General features: G+C 49.0%; 1 protein-coding gene across 1 annotated transcript in view; it reads left to right on the top strand.

The window, feature by feature from the left end:
• Positions 1–14,706: 14,706 nt before the first annotated feature.
• Positions 14,707–17,739, top strand: part of SKIC3 (SKI3 subunit of superkiller complex) — a 249,004-nt gene continuing 245,971 nt past the window's right edge. Inside the window, exon 1 of the mRNA XM_082272834.1 lies at positions 14,707–14,762. The gene's annotated coding sequence lies outside the window, so the exon portion shown is untranslated. The remainder of the gene's footprint in view (positions 14,763–17,739) is intronic.

Here is a 17,739-nt window from a genome sequence, read left to right as displayed (position 1 = left end):
TAATGCTTTCCCTTTTACCCTAACTGTCACACATCTACCCTATTTTGGTGCTTACAACACCATATCTCAACCCACCTCAATACTGGCCCCTGATGGGTAAAGTCCAAACTCCCTTTCAGGTTTACGCTGCTTCGCAGTGTTTCCAGTTGCTGCCTTAGATTCAGGATCTGGGTTCCAGAGAAACAACACGCTCACCCTTTGCTCAGCAGTATTCATCCAAACATGGTTTTTCAAGGAAAGTATACATCGCGCAGGATGAGCACCGAGTTGCTTTGCCACTCCAGTTGATCATGTTACCCACTAAGTTAATGGGGATAATCTAGTAAAAGTTAGAAATTATATTTTATATAGTTTATTTTTAATCTTCCTTCCTAGCCTTATTCTGTTCTTATCATGTGTTGATTGCTCATTGATCAGTGTTCTGCTCGTTTCTCACACCACCCCTGGTGTCCTCCCTCCTGATCCCTCTTGCTGATCACTCTGCCCCCTGGTGGCCTCTCCTTCCGCTCACTGATCACACAGCCCCCAGGGTCCTTTCCTCCTGCTGCTGCTCGCTGATCACCCGGCCCTTGGTGTCTGCTCCAGCTTCCATTCACCTGTCCACTGGTGTCCTCACCCTGTGCTTCCATTCATTGATCACACAGTCTCTGGGGTCCTCTACTCCTGCTCACTGAGCACATAGCCTCTGGCACCCTCTACTCCCGCTTAGTGATCACTATACCTCTGGTACCCTCTACTCTCACTCAGTGATCACACAGCCTCTGGCACCCTCTACTCCCGCTCAGTGATCACACAGCCTCTGGTACCCTCTACTCTCACTCAGTGATCACACAGCCTCTGGCACCCTCTACTCTCACTCAGTGATCACACAGCCTCTGGCACCCTCTACTCCCGCTCAGTGATCACACAGCCTCTGGCACCCTCTACTCTCACTCAGTGATCACACAGCCTCTGGTACCCTCTACTCTCACTCAGTGATCACACAGCCTCTGGCACCCTCTACTCCCGCTCAGTGTTCACACAGCCTCTGGCACCCTCTACTCTCACTCAGTGATCACACAGCCTCTGGCACCCTCTACTCCTGCTCAGTGATCACACGGCCTCTGGCAACCTCTCTATTCCCACTCAGTGTTCACATGGCCTCTGGCACCCTCTACTCCCGCTTAGTGATTACTCTACCTCTGGTACCCTCTACTCTCACTCAGTGATCACACAGCCTCTGGCACCCTCTACTCCCACTCAGTGATCACACGGCCTCTGGCAACCTCTCTATTCCCACTCAGTGTTCACATGGCCTCTGGCACCCTCTCTATTCCTGCTCAGTGATCACACGGCCTCTGGCACCCTCTACTCCTGCTTAGTGATTACTCTACCTCTGGCACCCTCTACTCCCACTCAGTGATCACACAGCCTCTGGCACCCTCTACTCCCGCTCAGTGATCACACAGCCTCTGGTACCCTCTACTCTCACTCAGTGATCACACAGCCTCTGGCACCCTCTACTCCCGCTCAGTGATCACACAGCCTCTGGCACCCTCTACTCTCACTCAGTGATCACACAGCCTCTGGTACCCTCTACTCTCACTCAGTGATCACACAGCCTCTGGCACCCTCTACTCCCGCTCAGTGTTCACACAGCCTCTGGCACCCTCTACTCTCACTCAGTGATCACACAGCCTCTGGCACCCTCTACTCCTGCTCAGTGATCACACGGCCTCTGGCAACCTCTCTATTCCCACTCAGTGTTCACATGGCCTCTGGCACCCTCTACTCCCGCTTAGTGATTACTCTACCTCTGGTACCCTCTACTCTCACTCAGTGATCACACAGCCTCTGGCACCCTCTACTCCCACTCAGTGATCACACGGCCTCTGGCAACCTCTCTATTCCCACTCAGTGTTCACATGGCCTCTGGCACCCTCTCTATTCCTGCTCAGTGATCACACGGCCTCTGGCACCCTCTACTCCTGCTTAGTGATTACTCTACCTCTGGCACCCTCTACTCCCACTCAGTGATCACACGGCCTCTGGCAACCTCTCTATTCCCACTCAGTGTTCACATGGCCTCTGGCACCCTCCCTATTCCTGCTCAGTGATCACACGGCCTCTGGCGCCCTCTACTCCCGCTTAGTGATCATACGGCCTCTGGTACCCTCTACTACCACTTACTGATCACATGGCCTCTTGCATCCTCTATTCCCGCTCAATGACCACTCATTTTCTTTGTTGGAAATTCCTGTGTCTTTGTGGACGTTTTTATGCTCACTTCCTTTCAGTAAGATAATCATAGGATGACAATACATGGAACAATTGACACTAGCCTAGGCATTAGCTACATTCATGCGATGATGGAAATACAGTACAGTGTCAGCAATGGGAGCACTAAAGTAATGTAATTTTCGCAAATGCATAAAGAAATTATAACAAGGCCGATGTTTCACAATGAATAGACCAGAGACAAAGTGCTGTGCAGCGCTCACCCCCAACATTTATAAACATGCTAAGTTGAGCCCTGCTTCCGGTATCATCTCTGTGAGTACCTATTGTCTTTTCACAAATCCTAATCATTTTCTTTTGTTATATTCCGAAGTGCCCTACTTATTGTGCACAAAATTTTCCTCTTGTGTTGTCACATTTTTCTTATATTCTGAATCATATCATCCCGATTACATATTTATTCATTCATTTAAAAAAAAAATGTTTTTTTCAGCCTGTGAATATTTGCAAAATATACAGTGTGGCACCTTGTACTGAAAAGTTTGGAGACCCCCTACTCCAAACACCTAGTGATATGTACAATTTCCTATTCAACCAATTTGTTGTGCAATGGTCTGCATGACTGTATATACTAAATGTACTGTTCATAAAAGTCTTTATATATTACACATGTAGCACTACTTCCATGGGAGCTGCTGTGTGTGGGTTCCCCTGAGTTACCATTAGCAACAGTAGACCATTCTGACATGTTTCCAAGTGTTTTTACCTCAGACAAGGACCAGTCCAGTTTCTTTGGTTTTTATATTTTATTAGGAACTTGAATAGGAGAAGGGATGAGTGGGATACTCCAAATAAACTGAACTATGCACAATATGCTGAGACGCTATAGAAAATTCTGAATGACGCCGGTCAACGCTGACTGATACTGGGTAATGCTGTTTGAGCTAGTCACGGCTAGGCCGCTTACTTTATTTTTCCTTTGACTGTGAAAGAGTCCTTTTAGCTTCCTAAGGCACTCCTTTCCTGAGGTAACCGTCCTTTATAGTAAACTGCACTGCTGAGCAACTTCAGGGCCCTTCCTGGCGCCCCCTTTTACCCTCTAATCTTCAGGGTTTAACAACTTGGCACCCCCTTTACTGTGACACTCTCGGTTAGCTGACTTCTGGATCCCCTTGACCCCTCTGGAGTGGTCCCCTCTCTCTTAGGCAGACCCCTGGGCAGATGCTTGAGTACTCACGATACTGTTTTGCCAGAAGTATTCTGCCCAGCAGCTCCACTTGGTCAGCACACTGGATCCTTCTGCAACACAGCTCAACCCCTGGTCCCTAGGCCGACTGCCTGGACCACCTTCCTCAGCAACAGGAGGAGAGAAAGCCTGGGTCCTGGCTTCCCACGCAAAGACACCCTGTCCAATGCCCCCTCCTGATTTATTCCCAATCCCAGGATGCATTGCCACAATGCCCACCCACTAGGACAGTCATAAACCCTGGTGTGCTATTGGTTAGAATTCCTCTTCTGTCCAACAAGGTCCCTCGGGACAGGCTAACTAACAGATCAGACCCTTCTGATAAGCAGAACAGGGTCATATATACGCTTTGCCTAGCACCTACCTAGGAGGGTGCTACGCACATTTTGATATATGTTAGAGCCCATCTTTAGATTTGTATTTTATTTATATCCCTTATTTAGGACCTCCTAAACAAACGGTAGTGAAATGCAGCGCCGAGACAAGATTATCGAGGAGGAGGGGAGAGAGAGAGCAAAGCCTGCACCTTTTCCAGGCTCTCTCCTCCACTCCTTCACTCCTCCTCCAGTGGTGGTCTGACAGAAGTAGGGATGCCACTGTCACTACTACAGTCAGCCTTATAGTAGAAGGAATTTGCGGGGCCCCATCCCTAAAATATACGCTGCGCCCAGGGCAGCCTCCCTTCTGCCCACTCCTTGTCCCGAACCTGGTGCAATGCTTACCTTCTCCATGCTTGATTGTTGCTCTTCTCTTTCTCTTCTGCCACCAGATGCCACCCAACTCTGGGCTTAACAACCAGTGACATCCAACAACTACCACCGAACCCAGGCTGTCACTGACATGCCCTCTGGGCTCAATTTATCACACAGCCTGAGCTCATAGGAGATGGAGATTTCCCCTTAAAATGTTACTAAACCCAGGAGCCTGCATTTACTATATCTGGTCTCCCACAGTACACAGAACATGGAAATGCAATTATTTTAGTAAATATATACTTCTAAATACCTTTTCTCACCAGCAGTATATAGCAGTTTTGTGACTGTTATCAGTGTCTGGCTGAGCGCTGGTTAAAGTTTGTAGGAGGAGTTATCATTCTCCTCTGACTGTCCTATGAGGCTGCCTAACCCCCGACCTTCTGTCTGGACAGTGCTGATGCTGATCACATGCACCCTCCCAAAAAAAAAAACCCACTCTCTAACAATGCACACCAGACTGAGCATGAGCAGAATTCCCTCAAGGCTCTGTTCTATCAGCAGATGGATTGGAGACAGTAAAAAGAGGGGAGGATCAGAGAAGATGGGATCAAACAGCCTTTTTATACAATGCAGAGGATAACCCCTTAGGTTCAACAGTGAGTATAACAAGCATGCTTTACAGACTGATTTTTCTGTTTGTGGGTTTAGTAGCACTTCATTTATGTCCCTATAACAAAACAGCTACGAAGACTCTTTTTTCCAGGTATGTATGTATGTATTTTTTTTCCTGCTGTGGTCACTGGGATAGAAAGTGAGGAGAAATCTCACCAAAGAAGACCCAGACAGCAAACAAACCTGACAGATTCTTAACCTTATCCACTTTATCAAAAATTAAAATATTTGGGTTTGAGTTAAGCTTTAACAGATATCCACACTCTTTGCATTAAATAAGTTCAAAGGAGGAAGTAAAAGTGAGAAAAAAGTGACAAACAGCCACTGAGTCTATTCTCCTCTCAGCAGCACAACACCACAGGAAGTAACAGTGGATGATGGAACATGTGATTAAAAGTGTTCATTTATTTTGTTAGATATAAAGTAGTTCTCTATAAAATGCCACATCCAGTTAATTGTATGCAAAAAATTATCAGAACCCTAGCTCTGCCTTTCGTAAGGCGGACTTTACTGGCACGTCCAAGAGACCAAATAGTAAAAAAATATGTGTAAATTTTATTATTCAATACTTATTTTTAAAAAAAGGACAAAACACATATATGGACATATAGAAAATTATTTCCACAATGAACATATGACAAGAACATCACAATATACAGAATATAAAACCAGTGACAGGACAAGTGAAAAAGAACTGGAACAAAGGACACTTGCTCCTGGTGGGGAGACAGGGATGATCCTATATCCCCCACTTGTTTACCATGAGGTGACCCCGTTCCAGTGACAGAAAGTTGATACAACCAATGGGTCGACGCGTTTCGCAGACCTTAGCTTTATCAAGGCCAGGCTGTAGATCAGTCTTTGTTTCTGGTAAATATGAAAAAATATATATTAAAACCATAAAACAATTACACAAACATAAAAACATTTCTTGTTGTGTTCAGATAGATTGTAGACTTACAAATTTGTCATTTGAGAACACGTGCATGGGGTAAATTTCACAGACCCACCGGGGGAGCCATTGTCATCATGGATATCAACCAGATAATTTCCTGAATAAAATATTTTTACAACCGCCACCCTGAATTTTCTGTGTTCAACAAGAAGGGGGGGCTGCTAGACGGGTGTATATGAGGTTAGCTAAGGTCTGCGAAACGCGTTGACCCATTGGTCATGCCAGTAAAGTCCGCCTTACGAAAGGCAGAGCTGGGGTTCTGACAATTTTTTTGCAATTTATTTTGTTAATCCAGTATGGGTGCACTACACCGAGGTATAACCAAACACAAGGACCTGGCATGAAGCACTAAATCTACAATACATTTTAGTGTTCTGAGATCTCAGAGATGTCCCCATGTTGGTCACCACAAAACAGTGGCTAAAAGCAGATCTGTTCAGCACTCTGTCCTTACTCTAGTCCATCTACCCAACATATTTCGAACCAATATGGGGGGGGGGGCGGAGGAGAACAAGGATCCCACTAACTCTTACTATTCTGTGCATTTTCAAACACAATCCCATACATACAGAAAACTACTAACCTATACAAATACAATACATTTCATTTACAAATGTCATACAAATTCAACAAAAAGCATTAAATGTTACAATTGATCTTAAGACTTGCAGGGACCAAATTCTGCAATTTATATATGTAGCATTGCCCCCTTGATGATTGCTTGTAGTTGTATCTTCTTCTGTGCCGCTTTGACTCTGTAAACCGTCTACCCCTCCTGACACTCTTGGTTCAGACATGTTGTGTATACCTTTAAAAGACACACTGACACAATGCAGATCTTGCTTTACTCAAAAAGAAGGCTTAAAGGAAGTATTAATCAACTAGGCCCTGGTTAACAGCCAAGGTTTAGTTGAAAACAGGGCCGTGTCCTGCTGTCTGTGTCAATGGATGCAGCAGGACTTGTGAGCGTGCCCGCACGGGTGCCCCCATGGAAAGCAGCTCTCCATCGGGGCACCCATTAAAGAGGAGTAGCCAGGAGCGCTGCCAGAAAAAGATAATCAGAGCTGTTCCCTGGCACAGAGCAGGTAAGTATAACATGTTTGTTATTTAAAAAAAAAACAAAAAATCTTTTTGCTCCTGACCCCCCAGTGCCACTTCCAGTCAGGGTGGGCGCACACTGTAAACATCAAATGATTGCTGAGCTCTAAGGAGTGTTTTCATCATCCAGGAAGGATGTCAGCAGAAGGGAGGGTGTGTAGGGAAGCTGGAGAGGGAAGTTATTCAGCAGGGGTGTCTGTGGGGTGGCAAGAGAGGGAAGGTAGGGAGATGGGAAATTTAAAGTGACCATGGAATGAAGTAGCTAAGAGTATTTGAGCTGGGGGTGTGAAGTGGCCGGGGAGTGATGTAAGTTGGGGGAAGGTGAAATAGGACAATTAATTCGATCTGTGGGTTGGGAAATGGGCGCTAAATAATGGCTGTCAGCTGTAGGTGAAAACTGGTCAGAAAGTGATGCTGGATGGCGAGGGGGCTGACAAGTGACCAGACAGTGATGGGTTTCAATTTAGGGTGGAGGTGTGAACAGGGCCGGTGCTAGACTATTTTACGCCCTAGGCAAGACCGGCTACTTGCGCCCCCCCCCCGAAAAAAAAAAAAAAGGGAAGGGGTTAAAAACTTCTCTATGTCATACCCAGTGACACTGATCCATGTTATGCTGTCGTACCCAGTAACCCCCATATTCCTCCATGTCACACCTGGGGACCCTGATGTCCCTCTATGTCACACCCAGGGACCCTGATGTTTTTCCATGTCACATTCTGGGACCCCAATATTCCTCCATGTCTTGCTGTCATACCCACTGACCCCGATGTTCCTCCATGTGGCACCCAGGGACCCCCGTGTTCCTCCATGTCATGCTGTCATACCCAGTGACCCCAATGTTCCTATATGTCACCCCAGGGGCCCCTGATGTTCCTCCATGTCATACCCGGAGAGACCCTGATGTTTTTCCATGTCACGCCTGGGGACCCTGATGTTCCTCCATGTCACACCTGGGGACCTCAATCCCCCATGGCACAACCAGGGACCCCACTTCCTCATGGCACACCTGGTGACCACGAACCCCTGTTACACCCGGTGACCCCTATCCCCCATGTCACACCTGGGGACTCTGATTCCCCATGGCATACCTGGTGACCCCAATTCCCTTTCACACCACGGATCCTCCATGTCACACCCAGGGACACGGATCCCCTGTTCTGGGGACACTCACTGGGCAGAATGAAGAGAGTGGCCTGCACTCTCCCCTTCTTCACTGTGATTCCTTTTCCCAGGACACTCCTCTTCTGGACCACAGTGCTCACCACAGCTCCAACAGGCTCCTGGTGGAGGAAGAAGCAGCAGTCAGAGAGCTCCGCACATCCTTCATCACCAACCTCCTCAGACCATTCCAGTGCCTCGTTGGCCGTCGCTTCTGCTCCAGTAAAGGTGTCGCCCTCTAGTGCCGAGCTCTGGCTCAGGTTCAGCTCTCCTCCGCTCCCTGCTTAGTACCGACCCAGGGAAATGACGGCTGCCCACCAGCTCAGTGCAGAGAATCACTTCCTGCCCGGGGTTAGGCCGCTCAGCTTCAGCCGAAGAGGATCATCATGCAGGCTTTACTCTGGTGGGCTCCCTTCCTGCCTTCTGGGGCCCCCCCAAAGCCAAGGCTTGGTAGTCCTGCCACTGCCCCAGACACCTGGCATCTTCCTCTGTCCCTTCTTCCTCCCCCACTGCCACTCCTCCCCTCAGCTCACAAGGATCATTAATAAAGGAGAGAGAGTGCCGACTCCTGGCTGCGCCCCTAGGTGGCAGTGCGCCCTAGGCGGCTGCCTAGTTTGCCTAGTGGAAGCACCGGCCCTGGGTGTGAAGTAGCCAGGGATTGATGTCTGTCAGTGGAGGGGGGTTATGGTGGAAAGTAGTTAGGGATTGATGAGCCTGGGTGGTGGTGGTGAAATGGGTGATTTGGTGGTGGGGGAGGCATAGGAAATGGCTGGGAAAAGGTGTTTGTTAGTTTGGGGGGGGGGGGTGAGTGGTAGTATGAGCGAGGTTTCATTCTCACCAGCTTGCACACCAAAATGTGCTGAAAATGTGACAATTTTCTTTTTTTTTTTTTTTTAGAAAATGCCACTTCATTTTAGTCTCTTCTCTGCAGCTTGTTGAAACGTGCTGTGGTGCCACGACATGCAGTGACGAGCAATACGCTGCTGGAAATCACATACATGCCACATTTTAATACAGCGCGCATCACCTCCCTGCAGAGTTGTGGTGTTAACAGTGATAAAGTGATGTCCTAGTCAATCACGTCAGCACCACATCCCAATAATAAATTAAAACACAAATAAGGGGAGAAGAGAACTGGACTTTCACGGTGCTGGCTTCCCCACTGATTTAAAAATGCAGTTCATAAAAATTATTATTGCTTTATTTGTGTACAATAAAAATGTTGTCATAGATCACAAATGCAATCTTTATACCCAAGAATGGTATTAAACATGATAAAAACAAATACTTAAATTCACCACCCTCAATCTATCAAAGTTTGAACCCTCCCACAGATCTGCTGTGTCATTGTAACGCTCCTGCGTTTCATGTATGGTGTGGATTTTCAGCTGCAGAAATATTCCACTTCAGTAGTCATGTAAGAGAGATGCTGAGATACCATTCCCAACCTCAATGACTCATCATGTGTGGAAGGTCTTAATTCAGCTAGTAAATACACACACTCAACAAGCTGGTTCCTAGAGTGACTTTATGTATGTAGTAACACAGTGATGAAGATTTAAGAGACAGGTTGAGTGGAGGTGGTAGGTGACAGACACTTGAAGGTAAGACAGTAGCAGATGGATGCAGGTAGGTTTAGCAATCATGTATGGTAGCAGATGACAGAGAAGCAGGTGGACATACAAGAGAGATCAACCCAGTGCAGGAATAAGTAGCAGTAGTCTTTAGAGTTAGCAATCTAGATATGCAGATGTGATAAATAGTCTTTACTATGCAGAGCTAGATAGTGTAAGCTTAGTATAAGTTTATAAAGGGTTCTCCTGCGGGGTACTTAGCACTAATAGCAATACAGCCGAAGGTTGGTTCAGGAGGAGCGGATGATCCGGAAGCGGGATGCAGGGATCAGCGCAGCGAGGTTCCGTCAGCGAGGTATGCTTGCAAGCACGAAGCTTCAAGCCAAGTTAGCATCCAGGTAAGGGTGTTTGAACGAACACATGTGAGTGAGAACCGGCGATTTAAATAGCCATCTAGTCCGGCGCTGAGTGATGACAGCTTCAGTCTTAAAGGAGTATGCGCACCTTTCCAAAAGAGAATGGTGGGGCGCCTACACTTGTGAAAAGAGTAATTTAGGGTACCAAAGGTACCGGAACATTACAGTCATACAGTATAACCAATGTGAATGAAGGAGGGTAGCAGACCTCTTCCAATGAGTTTCACCTTGCTGGCTTCCTCAATACTTAATAAACAGGGTTCGGATGGGTGAATTATGGTCTCAGAGGGAATTATGGATATCCACCTCAGATAGTCAGGTAGTCGTCTAATGTTCCAAAGGGGTGAGGTGGTGTGTGTCCAGGCCCAAAAAGAGGGGCAACCCATCCACAAAACACGGGGTATCCGATCTGAAACAGGGGAGGGAGTTGCTTGGCCCAGCCCAGCACAAATGGCCTCAATTCCAGTAGTGCTTATTCCCAGAATTTGGGGCCAGAATTTAATTGCTTTGCCCACGCCAGGGACGCTAGTCTCTCCAATGCTTTGCAATCCTTCAGCCTGTTCCTGACAACAAAAAACGGATCCCGAACTCTAGTAGAGCTACCCAGTATGTAAAGGCTAGCTGTATTTGCTGAGCTAAAGCCAAGTTCCCAAAAAGCTTCTATGTTTTACACAGATAGAGATTGTGCAAGATTTTACCTTAATCACTAAATTCCCTTGCAACGTACAGGCCGCCATTGCTGTGTAATTAAGCGCCCTGCGGACAATACATGCCAGGAGGACTGGTGTCAGACATTTTATTGAGAATTGGGTCAGACCCAGAAACAGTTCTAATTTCTGCTGTAAGGCACTGGCTGGCAGGATTGTGGACAGTGTATGTGTATCACCTAGATTCCCCATATACACACGAGGAGTTCCAGGTTCTATAGCTGATGTAGAGAAAACAGACTTTTTGTTTCTAATACTGTAAGTTCTGCTCTGATTCCTGGAGGCTTTTAGGAGCTTTGGGTGGGATGAAGCCTCCATCCCTAGGTTTACATCTTATCCAGTAGCCAGTTTAGCTTTTGTTGACCCCCTTTTTTGCAGTTAACTGTAATACCTATTAACAGGTTCTCTGTAAAGATCACATGAATAGAATGGTAACACTGAATAAAAACTCTTTACTAGGGAAAAAAGAAACTCTTTAGTCAATGCAGCACAACAACAATTTTAACTGGTGGTACACTTGCTGTTGCTGAACATACATTAGAGCATTGCAGAATGTCTATGACAGTTCTTGGAAATAGGTCGTTTATATTTATGGTCAGTGTGTGGCACTGCCAGTAGACATCCATTGAATTGAAAAGTTTAACTTACATTTTTTGTCCTCTTCTTAAATACTAATAACCCGGCCGGCCAGCCGTTGGAGACAGTTACAGGAGGAGCAGGCAGGCTGAGTTGAGCTGAGGCGGCGCCGCACATGAGATGATCCCGGGCTGGCTCCAAGAGGCCCCCACATTCTATAGGACTATGAAAGCAGTCAGAGGAGTGTGAGTGTGTACGGAGTGACAGCAGGAGCAGGACAGGGCAGTAGTCACTGGACAGATGAGCACACCAGGCTTTCTCCTGTCTATAGTGCCACAGTGCCCTGCAGTGCTACGGGCATGGTACAGAAGAATGCAGTGCTGTGGGCATGGTACAGGAGAATGCAGTGCTGCGGGCATAATACAGAAGAATGCAGGGCTGTAGGCATGGTACAGGAGAATGCAGGGCTGTAGGCATGGTACAGGAGAATGCAGGGCTGCGGGCATGGTACAGGAGAATGCAGGGCTGCAGGCATGGTACAGGAGAATGCAGGGCTGTAGGCATGGTACAGGAGAATGCGGGGCTGTGGGCATGGTACAGGAGAATGCAGGGCTGCGGGCATGGTACAGGAGATTGCAGGGCTGTGGGCATGGTACAGGAGAATGCGGGGCTGTGGGCATGGTACAGGAGAATGCAGGGCTGCGGGCATGTTACAGGAGAATGCGGGGCTGTAGGCATGGTACAGGAGAATGCAGGGCTGTGGGCATGGTACAGTAGAATGCAGGGATGTGGGCATGGTACAGGAGAATGCAGGGCTGCGGGCATGGTACAGGAGAATGCAGGGCTGTGGGCATGGTACAGGAGAATGCGGGGCTGTGGGCATGGTACAGGAGAATGCGGGGCTGCGGGCATGGTACAGGAGAATGCGGGGCTGAGGGCATGGTACAGGAGAATGCGGGGCTGCGGGCATGGTACAGGAGAATGTGGGGCTGCGGGCATGGTACAGGAGAATGCGGGGCTGTGGGCATGGTACAGGAGAATGCAGGGCTGCAGGCATGGTACAGGAGAATGCAGGGCTGTAGGCACGATACAGGAGAATGCGGGGCTGTAGGCATGGTACAGGAGAATGCAGGGCTGCGGGCATGGTACAGGAGAATGCGGGGCTGCGGGCATGGTACAGGAGAATGCGGGGCTGCGGGCATGGTACAGGAGAATGAAAGGCTGTGGGCATGGTACAGGAGAATGCAGGGCTGTGGGCATGGTACAGGAGAATGCAGGGCTGTGGGCATGGTACAGGAGAATGCGGGGCTGTGGGCATGGTACAGGAGAATGCAGGGCTGCGGGCATGGTACAGGAGAATGCAGGGCTGTAGGCATGGTACAGGAAAATGCAGGGCTGCGGGCATGGTAAAGGAGACTGCGGGGCTCGTGGACATGGTACATGAGAAAGCGGGGCTGTGGGCATGGTGCATGAGAATGCAGGGCTGCGGGTATGGTGCAGGAGAATGCAGGGCTGTGGGCATGGTACAGGGGAATGCGGGGCTGCGGGCATGGTAGAGGAGAATGTGGGTCTGCGGGCATGGTACAAGAGAATGCGGGACTGCGGGCATACTACAGGAGATGCAGTGATGCGGTCACTGCGCATGCGCCGCTCGGGAAAGCCCGTACATTTTCAGCTATTACCGGAAATAGCCGAACGTTTATGGGCTTTCCCGAGTGGCGGCAGCGGCGCATGCGCAGAGTGCATGTCAGGCCGGCCGTGGACCTTTTTTTTTTTTTTACTCGAGTAATAGCCGAAGAAAAGAAGAGGCAGCCGGTGGCTGCACCTCTCTAAGTGCCGCCTGGGACCCATGGCAGGGCCGGCCCTAGTGTTAACAATACAATTGTTTTCTATTTTCTTAGTGCTGAGTTTGCATTGACTGTGGCATTCACAGAGGCATCAGCCTGCTCCCCTGCACACTCACCCCCACTCCTGACCCTGCTTGCTACACACCCTTTCTCGAGGAGAAAGTTCCCCATACTAGCTGTCAGTTTTTGAAATCAGTGCAGCCATGCGGGGCTTCACCCACTGGGCCATGTCATTCTTACACAGAGCTCTGTGTGTGAATGAACTACAAATCCCGATATTCTCAATGGACTACCATGGCGCTCCACAACAGTTCACTGATTATTCCTGTCAGTGTATCTGCTTACCCATACAGGAACACAGATACACTGACAGGTCTGCAGGAGACCTGCATGGCACCAACAATGCTTTACAGGCTCCCAAAAAAAAAAAAAAATGAAATGCACATTTTTTTACCTGCAAATAAATGTGCATTTATTTATTTATTTAATAAATATACCACCTATATGTACTGCGGAACCATGTGCCTGTATGTCTTCTTCACTTCCAGGTTTTTGGCACCTGGATTGGTTAACCCTACAAGTGCTTTTTTTTTTTTTTACAACTACTATTCCTTTAAATTGGCTATTGGAACTGGAAATGCAGCCAGTCACAGAATCACAACATAGCTCCCAACTGTCCCTGATTTTGAGGGACTGTCCCTGTTTTAGAACAGTGTCCCTCTTTGCTCCTCATTTTGGTCTGATCTATATAAATGTAAATAAAACGCACTGTTTATCTTTCAAAACGTTTTTTCCAATGCTAAACCTTTCATCCCATTTCTAAATTGCTGCATTTGTAAATTTCAAATGCCAGTATAAAATAATAGCAGTGGTAAAAAAAAAAAAAAAAGCGCTTGTGGGTATAATAATGTTATTTTTTTTTTTTTATAATTCTTTAAGGGGGTGCGTGTGTCCTATGCCTACATACATTTTGCTAATACATGTCCCTCATTCCCATTTCAAAGAGTTGGGAGGTGTGTCACATTAGTAAGCATGCTATTATGAATGAAAGCCATTCATGACAGTTAAAACCATTGCTTATAACAGTGCATACCTCCCAACTTTCTGAGTTGGGAATGAGGAACACCTATAGCAAAAGTATGTAGGCATAGGACACACCCCCTGCCATGCACGCTTCTTTTTGTGCAAAAAAAGATTGGTTAAACCTACAAGTGGGAGATAGATAGATAGATAGATGGATGGATGGATGGATGGATGGATAGTGTATTTTTTATACAACTATATAGATCAGATCAAAATGAGGGACAAATGTGGAGGAAAGAGGGGCAGAGGGACTTTGTTCCAAATCAGGGACAATCCCTCGAAATCAGGGACAGTGATCATCGCTGGTGTAAGCAATAACGGCGTAAAAAAAGAGTTTTGAACTACAAGTGATTCTCGGTTAGTGTTATGTGACTAAGGAGTATAGCCGAAAACGAGGCTTGGTTATCTCCAGACTGAGGCTTGGTACTGCTCTCTCTAGATGGGGGCGTGGTTCTGCTCAGATCGAGGCTTGGTTACTGTACAGGACAAGATCGTGGAGCAGATTAGACGTGGACAGGGTAATGAATCTGCTTGTTTTGTTTTCCTAGCTCTATACAGTGAGGACTGGAAGAAGGTGGAATTAGGAGAGTGATTAGATGAGCGGTGTATTCCTAGCCCGGGCCAAGGATCTGTGTTGTCTATTGAGTTACCACCTTATCTCTTTAAACCAGGACACACATGACTTACACAGGTTCTGTGGCTGAGTGCCTTATGTGCATTATATCAGTCTTAGAACCTGTGTAAGTCATATGTGTCCTGGTTTAAAGGGATGATGGGGCAACCTCATTTGTGCACAGATGTTACCTGTGTGCATGGTATATATACTACATGTCATGTATGCCCCTCCCCCTGGCACAGCTTTATCCCAGTGCTGCCCGTAGCCAGTGTGGTGAGCTGTCATTGGGGAAGTGGGTGCTGTGCGAGGGCTGCCCATGTAGGTGCGAGGGCTGCCCAGGTGGGTGCGAGGGCTGCCCAGGTTGGTGCAAGCCCAGGTAAGTGCGAGGGCTGCCCAGGTAGGTGCGAGGGCTGCCCAGGTTGGTGCCAGCCCAGGTAGGTGTGAGGGCTGCCTAGGTGGGTGCGAGGGCTGCCTAGGTGAGTGCAAGCCCAGGTAGGTGCGAGGGCTGCCCAATTAGGTGCGAGGGCTGCCCAGTTAGGTGCAATTCATTCCCAGGTAGGTGCGATTCATTCCCAGGTAGGTGCGAGTGCTGCCCAGGTAGGTGCGAGTGCTTCCCAGGTAGGTGCGAGTGCTGCCCAGGTAGGTGCGAGTGCTGCCCAGGTAGGTGCGAGGGCTTCCCAGGTAGGTGCGAGGGCTTCCCTGGTAGGTGCGAGGTCTTCCCTGGTAGGTGCGAGGTCTTCCCTGGTAGGTGCGAGGTCTTCCCTGGTAGGTGCGAGTGCTTCCCAGGTAGGTGCGAGTGCTGCCCAGGTAGGTGCGAGGGCTTCCCAGGTAGGTGCGAGGGCTTCCCAGGTAGGTGCGAGGGCTTCCCAGGTAGGTGCGAGGGCTGCCCAGGTAGGTGCGAGTGCTGCCCAGGTAGGTGCGAGTGCTTCCCAGGTAGGTGCGAGGGCTTCCCAGGTAGGTGCGAGTGCTGCCCAGGTAGGTGCGAGTGCTGCCCTGGTAGGTGCGAGGGCTTCCCAGGTAGGTGCGAGTGCTTCCCAGGTAGGTGCGAGTGCTGCCCAGGTAGGTGCGAGTGCTGCCCAGGTAGGTGCGAGTGCTGCCCAGGTAGGTGCGAGTGCTGCCCAGGTAGGTGCGAGTGCTGCCCAGGTAGGTGCGAGTGCTGCCCAGGTAGGTGCGAGTGCTTCCCAGGTAGGTGCGAGTGCTTCCCAGGTAGGTGCGAGTGCTTCCCAGGTAGGTGCGAGTGCTTCCCAGGTAGGTGCGAGTGCTTCCCAGGTAGGTGCGAGGGCTGCCCAGGTAGGTGCCAGCCCAGGTAGGTGTGAGGGCTGCCTAGGTGGGTGCGAGGGCTGCCCAGGTAGGTGCGAGGGCTGCCCAGTTAGGTGCGAGGGCTGCCCAGTTAGGTGCGATTCATTCCCAGGTAGGTGCGAGTGCTTCCCAGGTAGGTGCGAGTGCTTCCCAGGTAGGTGCGAGGGCTTCCCTGGTAGGTGCGAGGGCTTCCCTGGTAGGTGCGAGGGCTTCCCTGGTAGGTGCGAGGGCTGCCCAGGTAGGTGCGAGGGCTGCCCAGGTTGGTGCAAGCCCAGGTAGGTGCGAGGGCTGCCCAGGTAGGTGCGAGGGCTGCCCAGGTTGGTGCCAGCCCAGGTAGGTGTGAGGGCTGCCTAGGTGGGTGCGAGGGCTGCCTAGGTGAGTGCAAGCCCAGGTAGGTGCGAGGGCTGCCCAATTAGGTGCGAGGGCTGCCCAGTTAGGTGCGATTCATTCCCAGGTAGGTGCGAGTGCTGCCCAGGTAGGTGCGAGTGCTTCCCAGGTAGGTGCGAGTGCTTCCCAGGTAGGTGCGAAAAGAAAAAGACTTAGAAAAAGGGTCCGGAGCTTCTTTGGGGCGACCCGGCGCGACCGTCATAGACTTCAATGTTATGAAGTCCGTGCCGGCCGCTCCGAGGTCGCGGCGCGCTGCTCGCACCGCGACCTCGGAGGTCCCCCCCCAAGTCGGATCGCCCCTGTGTGAACGGGGCTTTAGGGTCCTTTCACACGAGCGATCCAATCAGATCCACCTGTCAGTTCTTTAGGCGGATCTGATCGGATCCATAATGCATCCCTATGAGGCAGCGGATGTCATCGGAGACATGTCCGCTGCCATCCGCGTCCGATCCTGTCTGTGAAATACGGACGAATGGAAACCCTATTTTCCATCCGTCCAGGGGATCGGATCGGATGAGAGCGGTCCGATCTCATCCTATTCCCCCATAGAGATGCATGGGGCTCTGACACCTCCGTCTCCGCACACAGAGCGGAGAGGGAGCTGTCCCCTGCCTGCCTACTATGGCGGACCGTGTGAAAGAAGCCTTAGACTATTTTTTATGCACCAGGAAAGCAGTTTTAAAGTATTGTCTATATGAAATAGTTTTATTCATGGCATGCCATGAATACTAACTGTCAAACCACCAAATGTCTGGAGTCATAACTGATCACACGTGCAGCACCATGGCAGTTGAGGATTAAACAGAGGGCAAGAGGACAGCTTCCTTGGCTGCAAATGTTAGGGCTTAGCACCGCTTTAAAGCTGGAAGTATGATTTGAGATTTGGTCAATTCCAGTGGGCTACTGTTCAACAGAGCGACCTATGATTTAAACATTTCACCCCAAAAGGATCACACCAATGGGAAAGTCCATTAGATATGTACAGTGCCTTGAAAAAGTATTTCTACTCCTTGAAATCTTCCACATTTTATCATGTTACAGCCAAAAACGTAAATGTATATTATTGGGATTTTTTGTGATGGACCAACACAAATTGGAACATAATTGTGAAGTGGAAGGAAAATGCTAAATGGTTTTCAATTTTTTTTTTACAAATAAATATCTGAAAAATGTGGTGTGCATTTGTAATCAAG

The sequence above is a fragment of the Pelophylax lessonae genome, assembly GCF_965119305.1.
Source record: "Pelophylax lessonae genome assembly, chromosome: 1".
In the NCBI taxonomy this organism is placed as follows: Eukaryota; Metazoa; Chordata; class Amphibia; order Anura; family Ranidae; genus Pelophylax; species Pelophylax lessonae.
Note: the sequence above shows the minus strand (reverse complement) of the source record. Positions and strands in the feature narration are given on the sequence as shown.